General features: G+C 38.9%; 1 protein-coding gene across 1 annotated transcript in view; it reads right to left on the bottom strand.

The window, feature by feature from the left end:
- The window catches only part of slc16a3b (solute carrier family 16 member 3b), an 82,974-nt gene that overhangs the window by 47,766 nt on the left and 26,228 nt on the right, over window positions 1-8,980 (bottom strand). The window lies entirely within an intron of this gene.

Raw genomic sequence — 8,980 nt, 5'->3', positions numbered from 1 at the left:
GAGAATAGAGCGACAGTAGCTTTGTCTCTATCTTACTAAAAGGTCACATGTGAAAACCCACATGTGAATTCAAAGCACATGTGCTTTTTGGACACATGTTGGTTTTCATATATGTGAAATTTCCCTTTTGTGAAAATGACATTTGCACCTGAATTGTCCCTTTGCATATGAAATTAAGTTTTCACATGTGAAACAAATATTGTCATAAAGGCAGGTGAACATATGAAAAAAAAAATTCACATGTGGAAAAAAAACACTTTACACCTATGAATTGAAATTTTCACATCTGAAGTAAAAATGTCACATGTGATGTCAGGATGCAATGTGAAAAAAACACGTTCACATATGAAAACCAACGTGTCCAAAAAGCACATGTGCTTGTGGGTTTTCACATGACTTTTTTGCAAGGGAACATTCAACAGTTGGTTTGAACAAAGTGTCAAAAGAAAGTTTTCATCTGCCCTCGACCGCATTTGACCAAGTCAAATTTCCCCCTTGTGTCCTAATCACCGCTCGTCCTTGGGTTGCCAAAGCGTTTGATGGAGCACCTCAATAATAATAATAATAATGGGGCCTGGTTTTTCAACACAGAGTGACGTTTTAATTTCCAGGTATGGAAACCGGCCAAGAAGTCAGGATGCTGACAGAACAAAATCCTTCACGCTCCGACACGTCGATTAATCACAGCGTGTCAAACGATGTTCTGAAAAATATGCATATGTCATTTGCATTCCAACATGTATGAGTTTATCATTTTTTCATTCTAAGATTTTATCATGGACCATGGTATATTGACACAGTTTGTGCAAAATATCAGCAATGTTAAACCCAAGAATCCAAAATTTACTATAATAAGTGAACTTTTCATGATGAGCATGAGAAAACTACATTTGGAATTATTAGAGATTTCTTTTTATATATAACATTCTCAAGCCTGCATCTAAATCCTACATACTGCTATGAGTGAATTCTGTATAATCATACTTACACAGCCAAATGGGAAACTGAAAATTCAATTCAAACTGTTGATTGGGATTTCTTGGGCTCTTTGATTCATTGTGCCATGGAGGGGTAATTTTTCTGTCTGCGCACATCATAAGGCCAATTTTGTTGTTTAGTGTATTTTTCTTATTCCCATGGATAACAGGCCAAATGATGTCACATCAAGATTTTTCTACTGCAGCTACAATGGAGTTAGCAGATAGCAGAAATATTTTCAGCTATCTAAAACGTCAGCAGTAAACGTCAGGTTTTGGTGTCAGTCCCTCAGAATGAAAGAGTGAGGGCTTCTTTCTAGAGCCGCCATTTTGCACCAAGAGACGTTCAACAATCATACAGGGAGAAATCCATCGTGGAAGAAGAGAGAGACCAATTTCTCCACCCACAGGAGCCTCAATAGACCAGAATGCAATGCAACCACAAGACATGTTGGGTATGGAGTAAAGGGCGTGACTCTCACTTTTTCTCATTTGGAAAATCTTACTGTCACTATTGCTCTCTCCACCTACATGTAAAACACACAGCTGAATGCAACAAGTTCACAAGGCATTCTGGGAAATGTAGGAAATCACTAACGGAATTAGAAGTAGACAAGGCAGGTTGAGGGAAAGTGGGTTGACCAAAAGAGTAAATTACAACACAAAGTAACTCCCAGAATGCATTGAACATCACAAATTGATGAGATCTAACACTATAAGGACAAGTGGATTTGTCCTTTAGTAAGTCAAGTCAAGCTTACAGTGTGTACACACACACACACACACACAAACACACACACAGTTTCTAAAAGAGAAAGAGTTTATTTTCACCGACTTCACCCCATATAATAGACAGAGCTGTTATTCTCTTTTTTATGGCTCTGTGGTTCCGCTCAATCAAATTCAAACTTTTTGAAGTGGTGCATGACTGATTCTGTTAATGCTCCAGGCATAAAAAGGCTTTCAAGATCTGCAGTACTTGAAATGATGAAGCGGCCTATGTTGCAATGCATTGTGTGTTTCTGAGAGGAAGCCCAACAATCATCTGCAATCAATAATACTACATTCAGCACCTCTTTACATCTTTTCTCACCCACAAACTGAAATATTTTATCATTTATCCATTGTAATGTGACCAAACAAGTCTCTCTTCAGTCAATAACAGAGGCGTCAATTCAATAAACTAAGCTATGGCAAAGTCCCTGCATCCAATATCATTTACCGTTATAACCTCCTGGTTATATTGACATAATTTCTATCAATGTAGAGCAATGACTGAAGACTGACAAGATATTACTTGGTCAATGTGATAAATTATTAAATGTAGGTCACCAAATTATCAGCTTAGAGGGAACATTGGTGCTGAATTCTCCTCTGCTGTGATTTATTTTTTAGATTTGGCTTCCAAATAGATGTTTGCTTGATCTTTACTCTCCCTATTATAATGATAAAAACTAGAAGATGAAAGTCAAGTCAAGTCCCAAGTCTAAATGTAGATTACCAAGTCAAGTCCAAGTCAAGTCCATGCCATTAATGTCAAGTCCCAAGTCTAAATGTAGAACACCAAGTCAAGTCAGAACAAATCCAGTTCAGTATCAATTAATATCATAGAGAAAACATTTCAATGCAATATGGTTTTAATAGGATAAAAACTAGAATCCTTCTTCCACTTCAGGTTCGAGGAGCTGGACACAAAACGAATGAGACAAACTCTGACTCTTTTTCTTTGGCTTTATTCTTCATATAACAGAGTACATAATACAACTGAAATCTGAAGGGTCTGACAAAGGATTCACCTCTTCAGGTTCTTTTTCTACCTTCTGACCCCCTTCACATCATGCTCCACCTAGAAAGATGATCTACTTCCAAACATTACCTCATATGATTCACTAATTGGTCTTACCCTTTGAATATGGTCAATACATAATTCCAGCTACTAATTAAAGGAAAACACCTGAAGTTCTGTACTTTCGGCTGAAACTAGGAGTCGTCCTCTCAAATTCCTGTACCAGTCCGTACCCAAAAAGAGTGCTTTTCTGCACACAATAATTGACTATAGCCCCTCTTTTTTAGAAATAACAATCCCATTAATCTTTCTGGTTTTTAATAAGCATGCTGGCATGGGCTGGTACAGAAGGCCTCTCTTTCTTTCTCTGCTTACTGTGCATAGTACATTTATGTGTGCTGTCTGATCAAAGGAGTGTGTGAATATATGTTCCTTCATTAAAGGGTAACTTTGGTATTTTTCAACCTGGACCCTATTTTCCCAACTTTTTGTGTCTAAGTAACTAATGGGGACAACAATTTCTGAAATTGGTCCAGTATTGTGTGTAACTTCCTGCAACAACTCAACTCTCGCGAGACTTGAGCGAGACTTGGTTACACACAGACCGGATCAAGCGAAAGGTAAAGAAAAACGTTTCATTTCTCTGTAGGGTCCTTTCCATAATGTTGTCAGACACTTATAATAACAATCTGAGCCTGTCAGTGGCAAAAACAAGCACTTTTAGTGGACCTACATTGACGGTGTGATTTGCCCCGTCGGATTACATTGCAGCCCGTTTCGCGGCTGCCGGCTGAAGCGATCTCGCTCAATACTGGACCAATTTCAAAAATTGTTGTCCCCTTTAGTCACTTAGACACAAAAAGATGAGAAAATAGGGTCCAGGTTGAAAAATACCGAAGTTACCCTTTAAGTATAGATTATGCATAACATTCTCCTTGATTATATTGGTTAAGTATAAACTATATTGATTATGACAATAACATAGTTTCCTTTAACAGAGCATCATGAGTTTGATTTCTATAATCAGTTTCAACTTCAATAAATTCAATCATTCCATACAAATTCAGAAAACAGAATTTCAATCTAAGTCATTTACACAAACTCTTAGTCAAGACTTTAGAAACCTTTTCAAGTCATCAAAGTACAAGTCAAAGTCAAGTCCCAAGTCAGCAGAACCCAAGTCAAGTCATGTCTCAAGTCTTCTCTTCATGCATCAAGTCAATTCTCAAGCAATTAAAACTGTGACTCGAGTCCAAGTCATATGACTTGAGTCCCCACCTTACGTATCAGATCACAGGCTCTTTTGTACACAACACTGGTGATAAGTGTTTGTGATGAAGTGTAATCACTTCTGAACTCTTTATGTCTTGTGTATCCCCACATTCCACCGCCAAGAACAACCAAACAGGACAGGTGTTGAGTTCTGTTCTCTCAGCCAAACTCATAAAGACAAACATCTGGTTGCCGCAGTAATATGCAAGATTGTCCGTTTTGGTTTGTTTAAGTTATTTCCAGCAGGAATCTGGGTATTTGTTACAAGAGGCTTAGTGAGGTAATGGGTTACACATTGTGCTGGCAGGGGAAGAACAGCTGTTATTGATGCTATTCCAGTTTTCATGGCTGAGTTATGCAAGGATACAATGGTAAATGTGTCGTAAATGCGGCATGTGAGCTTTTAAAGGATAGGTTCGGCGATTTTGGACCTATATATAATTTGTCTCTTACATACCTGTAGTACTTGGACCCACAGACAATATTGACTCCAGAGTCAGCTGTCAGTCGAAACAGTGAGCTCCATTGCCTCTTGCTGCACCACGGAGGAGTTGAGAGTAAACATGACAAAATTCCACCATTACGCACACTTTCACTAATCAGGAAATCACAGAACTATTTTTCTCTGCCGCAGCACAAACTGCTGTGGGGTGTGCGTTACTGGCGGAGTGATGGTCAGGTCACATTGTAAACAGTAGAGTTTGGTAGAAGACTATCCATTGAGTGGCAATGGTGCGGTGCTGCTGCTTTCCGGGATAGAAATATGTCTCTTGGATGCCATATTGTTTTCACAGACTGGCTTTTTTGGAGATATTTTGACAAACTCCATTTGGACTCATTGTTAGCAGCAAGAGGCAACAGAGCTCACTGTTTAAACCGACAGCTGACTCAGGAGTCAATATTCTCTGTGGGTCCAAGTACAACAGGTATGTAAGAGACAAATTATATATAGGTCCAAAGTCACCAAACTTATCCTTTAAAACAACATGAGGCAACTAACAGTTCTAAAGAGGCCAAATAGGGGCATTGGAATCAGACCTCTGCCATTAGATATTATGTCAAATGCGTCATGGAGGACATAAGAACACACAAGAGCGCAGATTGAGAAAGAGCTGGTTGAAAGAACTGGAAAATGAACAGCTGATCAAATTAACTGATCAAATGACATCAAGCACACAGCTCATCTCAGACTGGAAAGACGTGCTCTCTGTTCTCGCATTCTTGAGAAGTTCGTTCTCTCCAGGACACAAGTATCGACTTGGAGTTCTTCAATTTGATAATCACCTACAGATTATAGCGCTGTTTGGACGTTCTTGCAATGAATCTTGGGGCTTCCCATTCGCACTTGTCAGCCAAGTCACTATCTGATGCATCCTTGGTTGGCAAGTCCGCTTCCAGAGTCTTTGTCCGTCCTCTGTCCTCAGCATTCTTTGTTTTGGAATCATACTTCAGCCATTAGATATTATGTCAAACACATCATTGAAGACACAAGAACGCATATTGAGAAAGACCCAGTCTGAGATATTTTGTGTCGACAAAAAAATAAATAGAATCTGGTTTAAATTTAGGCTGCAACACCACAAAATTAGGTGTACACATATGTAAGAACACATCGCATCACACAGCAAGATTATGTGTGTCCACCTCATCAACTGATTGACTATCTGGATGGATTTTCAGACCATGTAGACATTTGTGGTGTAGGGGGAAAAGCCCTAGTTTTATTGCCATACATTTTAGGTTTGGGTAATGGTTTTTATATTTGCCTTATCGGGGTTAAACCTTGTTGGGTCAGGGTTAGGGTTAGGGATATGTTTAGGGTTAGGTTTAGGTTTAGGGTTTCCTTTCAACACCTCATATTTCTCTGGATTTTTCTGAAGCGTTGGTTGATTCTTTCAGCCTGAGCCTACCGTAAATATCAATATGTGTGTGTGCATACATGTATGCGCGTGTGCACGCAGTGATATGGTGTAAACAAAAATGTGTAAGCTATTTATGATTAATTCATGTTTTTTTTCCCCTTAAAAGACCATCTATTTATACAACTCAGATCAGTTTGATGCCTCTTACTAAGATGTTTCCCGTGAATTTACTTAAAAGATTTACGTCAAGAAAGTGAGTAAACCCTATTCTGCAAAAAGTGGGTAAGCTGAGTTTAGGTGGGTTTATCCCTTTACATCCCTGTTTGTGTGTGTATGTTTTCTTCAAGGAACAACGTCTGCCAGAGAGAGAGAGAGAGGGAGAGAGAGAGAGAGAGAGAGAGAGAGAGAGAGAGAGACATTGCCAAGTGTCCATCTGCTGCAGACACAAAGAGCATAGCAGGTCACGGCTTCCGTTTGGAGGAATTTCCCAGCCCGTGTAAACAAGCAGCGCTCTCATCCAGGCAGGAAACAAAGACGAGGAGGGAACGTTCAACTGCTGCTGCCTGTTTTTCAGGGAATGGACAAGGATTTGACCTTTTCACAGCTGAGGAAAACATGTAATTTTACCACTTAATGGAGGGCTCTTGAGCTGAGTGTTTACTATAAATGAACACCGCCAATTCAAGACACTATCTCCTCATATCCACTAGATGTCACCATTGGTTTGAAGACTTCCATAGGTCAAACACGGCCAGGCTGTTGAGTGAGTGAGTGGTAACAGACGGGCTCAACAGCTACAGCAGAAATCAGACACTATCCATGAATGTTTTTCTGCCACTTGTCACCAAATTATCATATTGTCACCACACCAGCTTTTTTTTAGCAGGTGTCAAAGATTTATACTGCCTGATATACTAGGATTTAGCTAGTATACACATATCCACTTTTTGCATACAGTATGGCCTTAATTTGAACACATTTTTACACAATTTACACGTCCTGTGTATATATATGCTGTAAATTAACGCAATTGTTTTATTCCCATATTCTCTCATTTGTTTATATAGAATATATCTTGATATTTGATAATTTCTCTCTTTGCATATATTTCATTTTGTGGTGTATTTTCATATCCTACGTATTTTTCAATAATTTTTTACTTACTATGTTCAAGCTGTTATTGTGCACACCCTAATGCTGCCTGTTTCATTCATACATTTCTAGCCTACTTTACATGATTTTGACATGTTGGACTTATCAGCTGCATTATGTTTAATAGTCCCCCATTTGCTATGTTTGTATTTCCATTCTATTTTTCATCGCTGTATCCTGTTACTATTTTGTATCACTGACACAATTTCCCCGCAGAGATCATTAAAGTTTCATCTTATTTATGGAGTAGTACCTCACCTCAATGTCTATATGGTCTTTAACAGTTAGTCATTATAAAGTTCTATACTCTATTTGCTACCAGATCAAAAATATGAAATCCTGTCTGCACACTTGTGTTAATTGCTGTCTGACATCGCAATAGATAGACCAAAAAGAAAGCAGTCTTGCAGTTTTGAAAGAACAGCAGATGGGAGTTGTATTTATACAAATATTTCTCAGAGGCAGAAATAATCTCAATGGTTGAGTTAAACCTCAATAAGTGGAGCCAAAGAAACAGTTAGCTAACCAGCAAACTTGAATGTCAAAGAAGGAACTCTGGTCAAAATAAAAATGAAACATGTAAATGACAATGACTTCTTTTTTCATGAATTTGTGTCCATGGCATTCATGGAAGTTCAACAGGCTAGCTAACTAGCTTGTTTAGATAGCTATAGGCTACTATGGCTAGTTTGAACTTGGAAGGTCAGCAAGGCTAACTATTTAACTTGGTTAGTATGGTTAGAATGCATTTTTTCAGTTTGTAGCTAGAGCTCTAGGCTTCATAATATAGCTTCCTCCTCTTACCTCTTGCCTTAGTTGGGCTTCAGTCTAACCTTACTTAGCCAGAAAAACTGTTTATTTGGCCCCGCCCAAGTTTGACTCAACCAATTAGACTCAAGAGACTCCTCTAACTCCAGAAATATTTGCATAACTGAAAGTACAATCTGTGAGAGAACCTCAGAGGAGAGCCACGCTTTTAGGAGCCCAGAGTTTTGACCATTAGTATTTGATTTAAATCCTCTGGACGCTCCTAACTCTCTGGCTGTATTGTGGCGGCACTGGCGGCCAAGGGAGGTCAGATGAATGAGCTTACAGGCCTCCGCTGTGCTCAGCAGAGTCCGGGACTGAGCCGAGGCATCTGTGGAAACCTGAACAGAACATACAGTCCATACAGTCCCCCTGCTCCAGTTCAAAGACAACAACAGATAATGTTTTGCTGAAGGAGGAATAGTTTGAGTCGGGTTTGACAGGTTTCATGGCTGCTACTTTATGAGACATAGTGAACTGTGTAAAGTGTTACTTGTTTTTTTCTCTGGCAGTATTGATGTCGATAAAGAGTCATGCCAATAAAGTCATTCAATTTAACTGAATTGAAATGAGATAAGAGAATAGCATTTTTTTCTGAATTTGTAAAAAAACACCATGTTGGCTAAGCTTCAGCGTATCAGTTTGTAATGGAAACTCAGCTGTTGCATAACACATGCTACTCCATTTGTTCCGTATTAGTAGGCAGGTACATGTCAGGATATTGTTTTGATAAAGGGATAGAGAACAGTAACCCTCTGATGATTGGATTAAGCTTCTTCCTCATTGGCAACTACTTAACCAGCTGTGAGTACACGCTGTCCTAATGCGTGACGTTGGCTGTAGTATTCACTTGTTTCTAAAATGTAGAAGCATTTGGCATTAATAATCTCACAGAAAGGAATGGAAAGTACGCTTATGCTGTTAATGACAATATATTTGAACAGCTAACAAAACAATAAAGACCATGTTGTCCTCTCTCTCAATTTGAGAGCCGTTCCTCTTTTCCTCTGATGGTGCATTCAAGTGACATCGGAAAGATGGTAAATATGAGATTCGTACTTGAAAACACTGTTTACCTCAGTTTTCAGGTAGTAAATAGTACTAGAAATACTGTTCCCCTCAGC

Source organism: Centroberyx gerrardi, chromosome 20 (assembly GCF_048128805.1).
Source record: "Centroberyx gerrardi isolate f3 chromosome 20, fCenGer3.hap1.cur.20231027, whole genome shotgun sequence".
NCBI classification, from domain to species: Eukaryota; Metazoa; Chordata; class Actinopteri; order Beryciformes; family Berycidae; genus Centroberyx; species Centroberyx gerrardi.
This window is presented reverse-complemented; position numbering and strand designations above follow the sequence as displayed.